A 15,614-nucleotide genomic window follows, 5' to 3' on the forward strand; every position below is an offset into this window, starting at 1 on the left:
TGGGGGGGAGTGGGGGACGGATGGATGGGGACAGTCCAAGGTCTTTACACTGTGAATCCCGTGGTCGAAGTGCAGGGGAAAGGAAGTAGTAGTACTGTGCATCATTGCATTAGAGCAAAATATTTTCCAGTGTGATTACAATGCGCTGTGCAAGCCATTTAAAAAGTGGGGTTTTATGTTCTAGAAAAAGAAAGTGGATGTTTTGGTACCTACTGTATATAGAAAAATAAAAATGTGCTATTGTACTTGGATAATGGTCAGAACCATCTTCTCTTTTGCGTGAGCGCATTAGCCATACCCATGGGCAGGGCCGCAGACGGGGGGAGAGCTGGAGTGGGAAGAGTGTAAGCCTCAAAGTATGAGGGGGGAGCGTATAAGGGGGTGGAAAGTGAGAGGCGGAGTGGGGAAAAAAGGGAGGGGGAATAGAGGAGAATGAGGAGGTGCGTAAGAGTTAGGAGGGGGAGGGGGCCCGGTGTAAACTCGACTTATTTAATTTTTTTATTTATAAAAATGTTTTACCAGGAAGTAATACATTGAGAGTTACCTCTCGTTTTCAAGTATGTCCTGGGCACAGAGTTATACAAAATACATGGTTACATTAAAAGAACAGGGTTTTACAGTGAATTCACAGACATTTCATGCACAGATAGAGTTGGAGAATTGGGTACAAGGGATAAAGGGCTTATGAGTTTCAGATTGAAATAGTGCAGCTTTAACATCACCAAACGACTCACACCCTTTGGCAGCCCTTCGGCTGCGCCAAAGGCTGTCCGCCTTTGGGGCAACGCAGATGTACACTGGGGTGGTTGAGATTGAATCTGCCGCAGCTGTGAACATAAAGATCTTTGTGTCCTCTTGGCTCATTAACATTCCGGTGGGTGGGGTTTGACGTTCCACAAAGTACAAGCACATGTTAACCCTTAGCACGCTGGTCCTTTGCAGAGGGGAGCAGTTCTTGGGGAGCCCCATCAGGCTGTCCGCCTTTGGGGAAACGCAGATGTACATTGGGGTGGTTGAGATTGAATCTCAAAAAAAAAAAAGGGGGGAAAGCTGTCGATGGCCCTGCCCATGGAATACACGTGTTTAGCTATATCCATGTGAATATTGAATTTTAGGTGGTCTGGTAAGCGCATGGTTAACCTTTTTACTTGGCCTGCAAATGAAAGTACATTTAGTAATCGACCCATTAAGGAAAAAGCATTTTGTTTGGTCAGTAACCAATTTGCTCTAACTATTATATGAAAACGACGGAATTACTGGTAAATAAAAGGCGATTGTTATGTGGATGGTCTTTGTATCCCCTCAGGCACAGATGTAGCAGACGTTCTTGCAGGCGCGCTCCCACTGGTGGAATAGGGTTTTAGCCCTGCCCCCCTTTTTCGCACATGGCTGATAAGACAATGACCACTTTTTCCGCTGCAGGGTTGTGTAGGACCTGCACCAGCGAGGGCGGGAACATCCGCTACAGCTCCCGTGTCCTGCGGGCCAATAGGAAGCCGTGACGTCATCCGGTGCAACTTCCTATTGGCCCACGTGACAGGGGGCTTCAAGCTCCCCTGAGATACCGGCACCCCCTATGGAGGTAAATATCTCTGGATGGAGAAGGGTCCCTGGAGCTGAAATTAACGGGGTTCAGCTTCTGGAGACCTCCTTCAATCCTATGTAGTTTTTAAAAAAAATAAAAATTTTAAAAAGGCGCTTTAATATTTATTTATTTTTGGGATCTTTTAAAAGTGCTGGTCTCAATATTTTGATTTCTGTTTTTGGTATCTGTATGCGTGTTTTTTTGTTTTTGTTTTTTTTTTGCCAAGTAGTGATATTATGTTGCACAAATAAGCGATTAAAACATTGTGTTGAGGGAAGCCCTGAGGCAGCTGCAAATAAACCAGTTCTGTGAATCACCAGTGGGGTTTCTGTCAAAGCACCGAATTTCACCTGCGTATAGCGTTCCCCCTCTCGTTGTACATGTCTCAAGGACAAAATGTGACGAAAAACTAAATCAAGTAAAAGTTTTAAAAAATATATATCAATAACTGCTAGAAAAAGAAGGAAGGGGGCGTACTTGTGGCACGGCTGCGTCGGAGTATGAACGCGACCCTAACTGCATTCTGAATGCGATTTGCTGCCCTTGCAAGAATAAAACAAAGAACGGCAGAAATGTGCTGCCACAAGGTTTTTGTTTTTTTTCAACTTTCATTTTATTTGTGGAAAGCATATATACAGAAACTCACCTCCCATAGGCATACATTATAGGCTCGCCACAGTTTTATGATAAACAGCTGTTGACTTTAACAGCACTAGACGCACCACATGCAAATACAAAAGACAAGACATACTTGACTCACAGTACTGGGGGGGGGGGCAACACTAGGGGTGGGCGGGGGAAGGTCCCATACGTTGCTGGAGGAGGGTCCGAGCGGTCCTGAGATGTATAGTTGTCAGCCTTTCCGGATCTGTTGCGCCATATAATTGGTGGGTGGCTCTGACTAGCATGTTCCTACGTCTGATTCTAGTCTGTCACATCCAAGGAGAACCCATCTATTGTTATTAATGCAAAATTGAGGCGGCGTCCAGCCCCGGGATGATAACTTGTTCCAGCCAGGGGCTCCATATTTTTAAAAATTTAGTGCCAGAGTCGTTGACCCAACTCGTCAACTGTTCCATCTGGCAAACATGCCAAATTCTGTTCTTAATTTTGGGGATAATTGGGATCTCATTCTGCTTCCACAATGCCGCAATCTCACAACGGGAGGCGGTCGCAAAGTGCATGACCAGTTTGTGCGTCGTTCTAGACATGCCCCGGGGCCGCCTGCCCAACAGGAACAGCCACGGGTCCAGGGGGATCTCTAAGTCGAGCATCCCTTGCAGCCAATCTCGAATTTTTTCCCAAATCGGGACCACCCTTGGGCAAGACCACAGCATGTGTTTAAGGTCAGCCAATTCTCCGCACTGTTTAGGGCAGAGCGGAGAATAACCTCTGACAAATTTAGATAATTTGACTGGGGTGTGGTACCACCGCATGAGGACTTTATATGCGTTCTCCTTTAATGTGACACATATTGAACTTTTCGCTGCCGTTTGCAATATGTATTTCCAGTCATCGTCCTCTAAAGTCTCCCCTAGCTCTGTCTCCCACTGTCGCATGTATCGTAGGCGGGGGGAGTCCTTACCAGCCGGACAGACTACCTCCCTATACATCCGAGAAGTCAGTCCCCGTGTGTCCGTTGGTCTGGAACACAGCTGTTCAAAATTAGTTCGTGCCGGACGAACAGGAAATTTGTTATAAAATGCCCTGACCTGGAGGAATCTAAATAATTCTGAATTTGGGAAATTTGATGCCTCTTTGAACCAATCGAACGTCTTGATAGATCCCTTACCCCCCAGGTCCTTTAATCGATTATACCCTGCCTGCGTCCATTTTACAAAATTATCACTCGACAGCCCCGGAGCAAAGTCCGGATTGCCCCATAGGGGGGACATTAGTGTGTGGGGGGTGGTTAGGTTAGCTTTGAATTTAGATGTCTCCCAGACCGCCAAGGAGTTCGCCACTGCGCAGAGCGGAGTTCCAATGCCTTTTTTGCATCGTTTTGGTAGCCAGATCAAGTTATGGAGTGCAACTGGCGCACAGCATTCTCCCTCCAATTCTGTCCATCTTCTATTTGTGGGGTCCGCGTGCCACAGAATAATTTGGCTTAATTGTGCCGCTTTATAGTACGCCAACAGGCAAGGTACCGACAGTCCTCCTTTTGCTACTGGTTTAGTCAGTAGACTTTTTGCAATTCGTGGGCGTTTTTTATTCCAAATAAATTGGATGATGTGAGCTTGAAGGGCTTGGATCTCAGATTTAACCAGCGGTATTGGTAGGGTCTGAAACAGATATAGTAGCCTAGGCAGCAAGTTCATCTTTACACTACTAATCCTGCCAAACCACGATATCCCGTAACCCGCCCAAACCCTAAGATCCTCTTTGAGCTTCTTCATCATCTTGGGGAAGTTTGCCTTATATAAAGTATTATAATCCTTGGTGATATATACCCCTAAATATTTGATAGCGGAGGGTTGCCATTTGAAATTGAAGTTTAGTTCTAATAATTTTTCCGTTGGTTTTGGCAGATTGATATTGAGCGCCTCTGACTTGGCCTGGTTAATTTTAAACCCTGAGACCATGCCAAATGTGCCCAGGATCTCAAAGACATTGGGCAGGGTTGTCAGTGGCTTAGAGATCGTTAGGATCACGTCGTCTGCGTACAATGCAGCTTTATGATGCTGACCCCCTGTCTGAATTCCTGTTATATTGGGGTTTAATCTTATATGGGCTGCAAGGGGCTCAATGCAAAGGGCAAAGAGTAGTGGGGACAGCGGGCAACCCTGACGGGTCCCGCTCCGTATATTAAACAGATCCGATGGGAAACCTTGGTGTCTTACTCTCGCAGTGGGACCTGAGTATAGGGCCATTATGGCCTCCAGCAGGCGGCCCCCAAACCCAAACACTCCCAGCGTCTCTCGTAAGTAAGACCAATCAATACGATCAAATGCCTTCTCGGCATCCAGGCTCAACACCATTGACGGAATATCTTTCTTTTTTGCCAAATCAATCAGGTCTATTATCCTTCTGGTGTTATCTGCTGCCTGTCTGCCTGCAACAAAGCCTACTTGATCCGGGTGAATCAGACCCGGAAGGACGCTACCCACCCTGTTAGCTATGAGTTTGGAAAAGATTTTAATATCCGAATTAATCAGGGAGATTGGCCGGTAGCTCTTATAGTCTACCGGGTCCTTACCGGGTTTGTGGATCACTGAGATTGACGCCTGGAGCATCCGGGTCGGGAAGGGCTCTCCCTCCAGGATCCCATTAAATAGTTTCAACAGATGGGGGGCTAGGACCTTACAAAAAATTTTATAGTATAAATTGGAGTAGCCATCGGGGCCCGGGGCTTTGGCTGGTTTAAGGGACTTAATTACCTCCGTTATCTCTTCTAAGGTGAAATCACCTTGTAAGGCCTCTTTCTCCGCCCTGCCCAGGGTCGGGAGCTGCGCCTCCGACAGGAACCTCGTTAAGGTAGCTGAAGTTTTTGGACCGTGGGTAACCTTGTCTCCATCATATAGTGTAGCATAATATTTCTGGAATGCTTCCACTATCTGTGTTGGATCGGAGGTAAGGACGCCCTGTTGTGTTCGAATTGTAGCTATCCGAAAATTTGGGAGCTTGTTTCGGAGCTTATTGGCTAGTAAGGTATCTGGCCTGTTGGCTTTTTCATAGAATCTGCGTTTGGACCATGCTAACTCCTTCTCGGCCTGGGAGGATAACACCAAATTAAGGGCCGCTTTAGTATCAATTAATTCTTGCCACGTGTTCTGGTTTTTGTCCGCGGAATGTTGTGCAGTGAGGAGTGTTAATTTCGCCTGCAGCTCAGTTATTTTAGAGGCTTTTTCTCGTTTCCGCTTACCGGCTATGCTCATAAGGAATCCCCTGAGAGTAGCCTTATGGGCTTCCCAGAGTGTGGCCTGCGACTGCACGCTTCCTTCGTTTTCTCTAAAGAAATCCTTTATCCGGTCCTTTATCGCCCTCTCGGTAGCGGGGGCTTTGAGGAGAAGCTCATTTAGCTTCCAGTTTGCTCTGGGTCTGTCTAGGTCTGCTATCCTGCACCTCAGCTCGATAGGTGCGTGGTCGGACCACGAGATCTCATGGACCTCTGTATGGCCCACCACTGGAACCACTCTGCTTGACACTAGGAAGTAGTCTATTCGGCTGTATCTGTCATGAGGGTGCGAGTAAAAAGTGTATTCTCGGGTCACGGGGTGTTGTTCTCTCCACACGTCCGTCAACTGACAGTCGTGGAGGCCCTTGCGTATGGTTAATAGGTCCTGTCTATGGGCTATGTTAATTTGAGTGCATCTGTCCAGGTCGGGGTCCATTGTGCGGTTTAGGTCACCCGCGAGAAAAATACTGCCCTTGGCTATTTTATGTAATTTGGCAAAGAATTGTTCGAAGAAAACGGGGTTTTGCTCACAAGGGGCATATAGTGAAGCTAGAGTTACCTGTTGGTTTTGTATTGTGCCCGTTAAAATTATGAATCTACCTTGTGGGTCTGCATATTGTTTGGCGATGGTCAGGGCAAGTCTATTGTGTGTAACTATTGCTACACCTCTTTTTTTGACATCCGCAGATGCTAAGTAAAACGTTCTATAGCCCTTATCTAGAAATTTTGGATGGTTTAGGCGGGAAAAGTGAGTTTCCTGCAGGAAAATAATATCGGCCTTTCTACGGTTATATTCTCTGAAGGCAATTCTTCGTTTAATGGGACTATTGAACCCCTTCACATTATGTGAAATCATAATAATGTCACTACTCATCTGGGCGATGTATTCTGGACCGTCTGCTTATCAGCTGAGCTGGGGTAATTGATGTGGATATTCGGCTTATCCTGCTGTGTCCCGCTCGGGCATCTCTCCTTCTTGGTATCTGACATCGTCCGACCTCCTTCGTTCCATATCTGGATCTGTAGGGACTGCGGCCCGCGGCCAGGGGGGGGCGACACATATAGGGGGGGGGGAGGGTAACATGTAGACAAACAGAGAAAACATTTATTAGAACAGTGGTCACTTGACCTCGGTAACAGTACCGTGGTCTCGTGATCCTCGCCCCTGGGCTCCCGGCGGGGGAGAACTGACGCGCACCCATCTGGCGCCCCCTCCCCTCCCGTGCCGCCCAACCCTCCCAGGGGACTTTGCCGGGGACCCCGGATGTTGTCAACAGAGGCCCCGACATGGAGCTCATGCAGAGGACAGAACCGGCTTGAACCCCACCGCCCGTCCCCGCCCTGGAAATGGTCTTTGCGAAAACAACGGAAAATATTAACATTAACATGTCAACTTGAGGCTGCACTAAGCCCCCACTCCCTCCATAGAATTTCTGTGTTCTGGACACACTGTCCCCTCAAAGTACGGGGGTCGTTAGGGTCTAATTTCCCCCCCTCTTCCCCCCTCATCCCAGCTGTTTATATTCCACCCTCCCGTGGCCGCGGACTTCTATATGTATCCTGATCTCCTCCTTATGTCAGCTATTGGGCGGATCGGTTTATTGCCCCTATCTGATCACGTCTGGTTGCTCTTGGGGCAGAGGGTGTGTAGCTATTGCTTGCGTCCCTTCTCTATGAACCTCATCCTCTCCTTGTTTGTTCTCTAAAACCTCCCCCTACAATCCTATCAACCTCCCTCTTCCCATCTACTTTCCTAACCTAGCTTATATCTCTCCTTTCGTGACAGCCCGTGACTGCTAGCCTTCCTTTAATACCTTCTTGCTTCCGCTACTTGCTATCTCCCGCTATCTACTTACACATCCCTCTCATTCCGTCTTCACTCCTATCTAAACTTGCTTATCCCTCGTCACTTTCTAATGCTTTCTCTCTCTGCTCTGATTCTACCTGTGTGGTCCCTTCCTCCGTCCATCTTTCTTTCTTTCAGTCTCTTTTTGTCCTACCGCTATTCTGATCCCTCCTCTACTCCTCTCTCCTACTTCCTTTTCCTTCTGGTCCTGCTGTGCTCTGCGGAGCCTCCCCCTGCCCCTCGGAACAGTTCCCCTCCCCCTCGTGTCCCTGGTGGAATGGCCCTCTGGACACCGGTTTTCTGTTCCTGCAACTGCTTGTGACCTCCTCTCTGCTGCTGGCGGACTCCAGGTGGCGCTGCAGTATCCCGTGGTAGTCTCGGAATCTCCTCGGTTCCGTCTGTCTGCTCCGCCTCTCGTTAATGCGCCCACTCCATTTCCGCCTCCTCCAAGATGGCCGTCTCCTAGACCCGCCCCTTCCGCTGACGTTTTTCATTTGGCCGCCATCTTGGAATGGGCCGTCCTCGGGAGAAGATGTGTCTGCTACTGCAGCTGCTGCCGCCCCCTCGACTGGGTATGTTTCCCGCTAAGTGAGCGCTTCCCGCCTACCTTGCTTCCGTGGTCTGCGTGTCATGCTGGAAGCTTTCCCTACCCCATTTTGGCCGTCATTTAGGGGCCACGAGGTGAGTGAAATTTCTGTTTGCAGGGTGTCTGGATATGGGGATACCGGCCAGTCAGCGTCACGACGGTGGTCCACAGGCTCAGGGGTATTTGTTGAAGGGAGTTCTTGAAAGTTCTATTTGGGGCTGTGCAGTATTTATAACTTATAACGTGTAACTTTAGGTTTTAACTGAGCAGCTTCGTTCGTCTGCTAAAATCCACTAGCTTAGCTAGTTCTTGTGAGGTTTGGGTCCTGGGCAGCTCTTTTCTTAGCCGTTTTCCCCGCTGTGGACCACGAGGGACTCGGGCTGGGCTCCTCCGTCTCCCCCTCCGTGGCTACAGGCCCTGTGCCCAGGCCCAGTTGCTGTAGGAATCTTGGGCCTTCTTCTGGGGATTTGATATGGATCGGGCGGCCATTACGTAAGACCATGAGGCCAAAGGGAAATGTCCATCTGTAGCGGACCACTTTCTCTCTCAGGGCCCTTGTTATCGGCCATAGGTCTCTCCTGCGGGCTAGGGTGATGGGGGAGAGGTCTTGGAAGACCAAGATCTTGGCTCCCTCAAACTCCAAAGAAGGGGTATTACGGGAGCATTTCAGTATTTCCTCCCTCGTGCGGTAGTAGTGCAGGCGAATTATTATATCTCGTGGGGGGTCCGCGGGCTGCGGTCTGGATCTGAGCGCCCGGTGGCAGCGGTCCATGTGCAATAGGTCTGCGGGGGACTCCGGGCATATATGCTGGAGCCATCTTGTCACGAACTCCTCGCAGTCCCCCACAGACTCAGGGATCCCCCTGAGACGCACGTTATTGCGGCGGTCTCTGTTCTCGGCATCCTCTTGCCGCTCACGGAGCTCATTTATCTGAGCTTGGAGATCCCCCGTTTTTTTTGTGTTTTTTTGCGTTGCCCTCACATTTGTGTCCAGCTGCACCTCTATGTCCTGGACTCGGGATCCCAGGCCCCCCACTTCTTTGGCTAGAGCCCGGATCTCTGCTTGCAGGATTCCTTTTAGGTCGTTATACAGCCGTTCAATATCGCAACGGCGAACCGGTAGGAGTCCTTGGTCACTCGGCTCTCCGTCTCCTTCTGATTCAGAGCCCGAGCAGGAGGTGGGGGCCGCCGCCGCCGATGTGCTGCGGAGTCTCCCCTCTCCAAAGTACTCGGGGAGACCCTTCTTGTTAGGGGTCTTTGATGTTTTTTTTGACATCCTGAGATACTGCTCTCTGTTTGGAGAAATTATAGCTGCTTTTTTAGAGTTGATCCGTGTTTTTTATATTGATTTGTCAGAGCGGGGTACGGAGCATCAGGGTTATGCTTCCATGCCGTCTGACCTCGCGCATGCGCCTCCGCCACAAGGTTTTAACAAGCCCGCCTGCTTTTTTTAATCATGCATTTTGTCTGCTTTTTGTTCGGCTGTTGAGCAGAAATAAATATGGCTGCTGTGTTGTTCTCCTAGGATGCTTAGAGGGATTTGTGTGTTTGTTTTTATATTTTTAGCAGGTGATGTTTGCGTCAAGTGGGGCTTACGGGGCATAGAGAGAGTGGGGAGTCAAAGGAGGGAGTGGGGAGTCAAAGGAGAGAGTGTGGAGTCAAAGGAGAGAGTGGGGACTGAAGTGTGGGCATCAAACAAATGTGATCCATGTAGAAATAATAAAATAAGAGGTCTAAAGTAGGAGTATTAAAAAAAAGAAAACCGTGAGTATAACAGAAATGGTCAGGTCCGATCATACTAATAAGGTGTCTTCTCCAAAAATTCTGGACACAATGGGGGAAGGTGCAACGTGCTTTGGACACATACCTCTCTGCTCCATGCTGTTTCCTCATCTCCTTGGTTCAACCCCAAGGCTCCTAAGACCTCCTGCTAATTGGCTGCATTACGCAGCAGGAGCCAATCAGGATGGAGGAAGCTTACCCAGCCCCCTAGCAGCAGCCCTGCTCGGGCAAATCTTGCGCCACCCCCCACCCCTCCCCACTCCCCAAGCCGATCAGGTCACTATGTCCAGAGAGGTAATACCGGACATATACAGGACAGTCCAGTTCAATACAGGGCACCTGGCAACCCTACATACTGATTCAGCTGAGAACAAAGTTTCTATAACTTTGTCTTAAAAGAAGCTTCGTATTATTTCTTGTGCAACTTGCAGTGATGTCCGGGGCCTAAATGTACAGAGCTGTTGAACAGACCTTCTTTACTTTGGGTGTTATGGTGTGCTATATATAGCCATACAAAACCGTGGAGGTAGCCCTATTTTCTATATCGCCTCCAATAGTCGTGGTTTGCATGTTTGAACATTAAATTAGCTTAAACGTGCAATCCCCTCGATCTCTAAGGGAAACAGGTTTTTTTTTTTTATGAAAGCGCATCTGTCATGATATCATGAGATATGAAGTACTTTAATCAATCTGGTGCTTCAGGGGTTAATGCGGTTACTGTTTGTCTTAAAAAAAATACAGGATTTTGGGTTTATGACAAGTCAAGACCCTTCCTGTGTCTGTGCTGATCTACAAATAGGGCTTAATTGGTGAAGTATCACTGACGGCCCACTAAAGGTACAATGTGTTTTATGGGACTGAGAGAATTTAGAGATAAGGGCATTTGTTTTGCCAGAGATGAGATTAAATGATGGCTCTCCTGATTTTTTATATATATATATATGTATGTAACGGGTATTCCACCCCACCCAATCGCAGATATAGTGTGGGTGCGGAGAACATACAGTGTTACCAGGTGTGGTGCTTTACCTGTTAGGCTTACAGGAGGGCTGAGCTTCCGCCACGGGGAACCTGGGGTAATTATATTAAGAGTAACCTTGTACTCGGTGCAGCGCCTCCCCCTGTGATGGTTCCTAGCAGAGCAGGAATTGTTCCTCGCAGGACACATACAAAATAACTCGCACACCGTAATGTATAATAACTAAGGTCTTTACTTGAGAACAGCATACGACACAATACCATACAACATAGAATAACTGGTGTCCCTCTCTAGAGGCGGCACTGACTACGGCGTCGCGCAGGACGCTTTCCCAACACCGTGTGATCCCACCCCGTGTCCATATGATCCCCACCCAATGTCCCGCACTCTTTTAGAGAGATAGGATATGGGTCACTATTAAACTACTGGGCCCGTTGGTGCACTTGTAGATCTAAAGTACCTGCCCGAGCACGGGATCAGCAACGGGCTTTGCAAAGGATCCGGTGACCACCTCCAGGACGATCCCACCCGGAGAACTGCTGCAGCCGCAACGACGAACTGCGCCCACCTCGCTGCACGGAGGCGCAGCGTCCGCTGAGTCCCTAACTGACTCTTATGAACTACGGGGACACTCACTGTACTATAGGCCGTCCCTACAGCACAGCAACCTTGATGGCTTAGGGGGAAACTCCTAGGGCCTATGGGGTAGCCTATCTTAACCCTGGCCACAACGCACGGCAACTTAACACTAGGCCCTCTTGTCCGCCCTCACAGCACTGACCGCTGTGACCGGACAATAAGGCACCTCACTAACCTAAGGGCAGCGTCCCTAACCTAGGGCCGTCCCTTGTCAATTACCCACTAGCCTGAGAGTGAGTGGGGGCCTACCTGGGAGAGGGGGGACCTTACGCGGTGCAGGAGCTTCACTCGCTCCCTGCACCCTTCCTTCCCCTTCTGCTCCCAGCTCCAACTGATGTAAGTGACAGGGTCCCTAACCTGAGGGCTGTCCCTGGCAACACTCATTCTACTGGGTGAGTCAGGGCTATCTCGGGCCTTGGGGGTTGCTGGCCTAGTACAGGGAGTTACTGACTCCTGTACCCTACCTCCTTCCCTTGGCTGCTCCTGGCTCTGACTAACTGCGTAGTCCCAAACCCACACACTGTATCCACATGCTCCTGCAGAGTCATCCTCCAGCACTATTGGCTCCCTGGGGTCATGTGGCTCTGCCCCTATGCACCCTGGGGGCTGACTACCCTTCACTGCGCATGCGTGACCTATCAATGGGCCTCCCGGCGCTCCTAGCCCCTGCGCATGCGCAACAGCACTAATAATGGCGACGCCCTGCTTCCCGAGCCGCCGGGACCCTCGCGACGCGACCGCGGCCTCAGCAACGGCCCGATCGCGTCCCCGGCAACCGGCCGCATCTCGGAGGTAGCGCGCTACTCCCTGCTCCGGCCCCCACCTTTGGAAGCAGCCGTCGAGTCCGTCGCTGCCTCCGGTGGCACCCGCGACCACGCTGATCCAAGGGAGGGGGGTCTCTAGGAGCTGCTGTAGACCAGGGCTACATATATATATATATATATATATATATATATCATACAGTAATATTTACAGTTGCTTTATGCTTTACTGTGGAAGGTTTTTGTCACTTTTTTTTTGGTCTGTCACTAACCCTCTGGCCAATCAAATTTGTCCGTGGACCAGCCACGCCCCGCACGCCTCATTGGTCACACTCACCCGATACCGACACAGCTAACCACGCTGCCCGCTCCTCGGTGCCGCCGCCTCACCTCTCCCCACACACCCCGCCCCCCCCTCACAGCAAACCCCAGCTCCCCGGCGCTGCCAGAACCGCTACCCATGGCCAGCGGCGCCCGCTCCTTGGCGCCGCCGCCTCACCTCAAACACATGCCGCCGCCTCCCGCCAGCCAAACTCACGCCGCTGAGTAACCAACGCCGCCGCCTGCCCACTCGGCTCTTCTCCTCGGGCCCCGTATTACCGCCGGGAGCATCAGCAGGCAGGTACCCCCCTCCAGCGGGCCGGGCCGGGAGCGCCGGGTGGCGCAAGCAGTATCGACCACTTCGTGTATATAACAAAAGACAAACCGCCTCGGTGCTACATCCAACATCACACATTATATACCGTTGTTAAATACGTCCCGGTTTTTCTTTTCATAAGTGAGCTCCCCTAGGGATGGGAACTGTCCTGCTACCTTTTACAGATGAAGTTCTTCATTCAGACGTGTCCTCTTTGCGGCTCTCACACGGCGACCCCACCTACCCCCATCCCCACGCGCTTCACCGGTCTTTTAAAAAAAAAAGCCATAGCGTGTTAAATTGCGCCGCGGGAGGCACAAATTCTCCGACGGGCAGCCGGCCCACGGAGCGTTCATGGAGGCACGATGGAACCGAAGACCGCATCTGTGTGTGTGTTTCGTATAGTGGCATGCATATACATTTCCACCGCGATCACACTACAGCTGCAGCTGCAAGACAGTATCTGAGGACATGTGCATCTAAGGGGGTGTGTGTGGCTCATTCTCACTTCGCTCATTCTCTATATTTGCATTTTCAGTACTGGGGGAAAAAAAAAGCTTTTATGATGTATTAACATATGTCAAACATTTCCAAACGGGGCACTAAGGCGTTTGAAGTGGAAGAAATTGCATGACTCGGCTGTGGATTGTGCAATTGTAGTATCTTTTGTAGCTATGCTAGTTTATTGTTATTGTTTAGAGAACATCTGCGGTAATACATGGTGAACATTTCTAAACGTTTTCACGTTGGGAATACTTCTGTGAATGGGTTCTTCCCATTTCTACCATGATGGCAGATTTCGGATCCGAGTACAAAAGATATTTTATTTGGAGTTTATGATTTCTTTTCCATGTGTTCCTGTACTGCCCAGTCTGCCATCTGATCTTTATTTCATGCTTCTAGTTTTGGTCTTCTTTAATTAGAAGTAATATGCGGTTTCTCTGCATAGCTGGTCATGTTTGAGTCGATCTTTTTGTACAAAATAGACTTTGTAATAAGACTACATTCTTTAATTACTCTGACGCATCCCTTTCCAATTTGAAACCCACGAAGGTGATTGAATTAATTGGTATTGCATTCAGTGGTGGATTTTAGTTGTAACAATGTGGAGACAGTCCCCTGACCCCCAAAAGTCCGTGCTGCTGTTAAGTTAAAGGTTAGTTGTTCCATGCACCACATTTGATAACGTTGTATATCGGGCTGTGAAATAATACAGAGAAAAGCTGCTATCCCCGTTTTTCGCTAACTGTGCTCCAATCATTATTGTTCTCCTTGCATTCGTGGCCAGTGGCACCCGTGGAGTGTTTGTAAAATCTCTGGGCATCCCTGCTCATCAGACCTCACTCGCTCTCCTCGCACAAACCACGTTCAGTTCCCTTCATACACACACTTCATACTCACACTTTTCCTCCATACAATCTACATTCCCCCCCGTCCCCTCCCTTATTTACATAGCACCCTCACTCCTGTCTAAATCACACACTACATTCACACCCACCTTCTCATATACTCCACACATTCACACCCACTCGCCCCACACATACATAACATATTTACTGTACCACTTCCCACATGAGGACGTTATGAGGGAAGAGCTGAGGAGATCATAGAGTTCTGAGATGTATGGCGGAAACCATTGCATTGGACAGAGGAGGGTTTCCTACTGTTGTATAGCACAACTTGACATAAGCTCGACGTGAGATGCAAATACAGAAAAACAACAAAGGCGATACCTGCTCAACCTGAATTAATGTGTTGTAGGTGCACTAGGGGTGGACGTTAATACAAGCGCAAACAGAGTCCTTCTTGGCTCTGTTTTTTTAATTAAGTTTCATACCTTTGATGGATCCATTCTTAATAGAAACAGTATTGCTAGAGCATTCAAGGCTGCTAATTGCCATCTACTTTTAGGGAACAGACTCGGTAGTTTACACAGAGGCGGAACTACTGTAGGCATTTTTGCGACCGGGACAAGGTACAACAACTTCGCTCCTCATCAACCCCCTTCCCCATTTATAGAACCAAGGCAAAACAATCCTGTAAGTTTTTTAACTATATTTGTGAATCTTTTGTATTTTGCTGCGTTTCGGGATATAAAAAAGTGGAAGGTTAACTTTGTTCTTGGTTTAAATGAAATAAGCATGCATTGTTACCTCGGTCTCAACTTCACACCCAGCATATAGATACTCGCTCCGTAGGAATTTTTCCTCCTATGACACTTGGAAGTTTCATTTGTATCAATATATCAATACCGTCATTTAAAACAAATAGCAATGTTTAATGACATATGCCTGGCATAAATCTAGATGCATGTTGTGGAGCTTCTCCAATACTTTTATACTTAAATTGAAATAAAACAGTGTAAATAACCCTCTCTCTCTCTCTGTCCCACCCGCCCCCATTTTTCTCTATCTCCCCCCCTCCCCCCCATTATCTCTCTCGCTCTATCTCTCCCATTTTATCTCACGCACCCCTCCTCTCTGTCTGGCCCCCTCTTTCGGCCCTCTCCCCAGACCCTACCTGGGGGGTGAAACGGCTGTCCGTCTTGGTAGCGAGGGAGGGCCCAACTAAGTGGACAATGCTAGAAGTTGTGCACCACTTCCAGTGGGACCTGACTTTTGGGTTTGGGTTGCCTGAGCGAGCACCCCCCGTCCTCCCCTCCGTAGCCAGGCCAGGTACCCGGTGTCCTTGCATTCCCGCCTGTTGGCTGGTGATAGCTGGATCTCCGTGCCCCCTACCAAGCATCATCCGGGGCAGCTTCCCCCCTCGCCCAGCCCTAGTTCCGCCTCTGAGTTTATATGTTACATGTAAGAAGAACTTCAGTAATGGTTAATAATGGGTATTGCAACCCACAAAAATCAATATATTATTCTCAAAGATTGCTATGTATATTACCGGTTTTTG

At 49.0% G+C, this 15,614-nt stretch overlaps 1 protein-coding gene across 3 annotated transcripts in view; it reads left to right on the top strand.

The window, feature by feature from the left end:
- ZFYVE28 (zinc finger FYVE-type containing 28) overlaps positions 1-15,614 on the top strand; it is a 231,556-nt gene that overhangs the window by 171,325 nt on the left and 44,617 nt on the right. The window lies entirely within an intron of this gene.

This window comes from Ascaphus truei, chromosome 1 (genome assembly GCF_040206685.1).
Source record: "Ascaphus truei isolate aAscTru1 chromosome 1, aAscTru1.hap1, whole genome shotgun sequence".
NCBI classification, from domain to species: domain Eukaryota; kingdom Metazoa; phylum Chordata; class Amphibia; order Anura; family Ascaphidae; genus Ascaphus; species Ascaphus truei.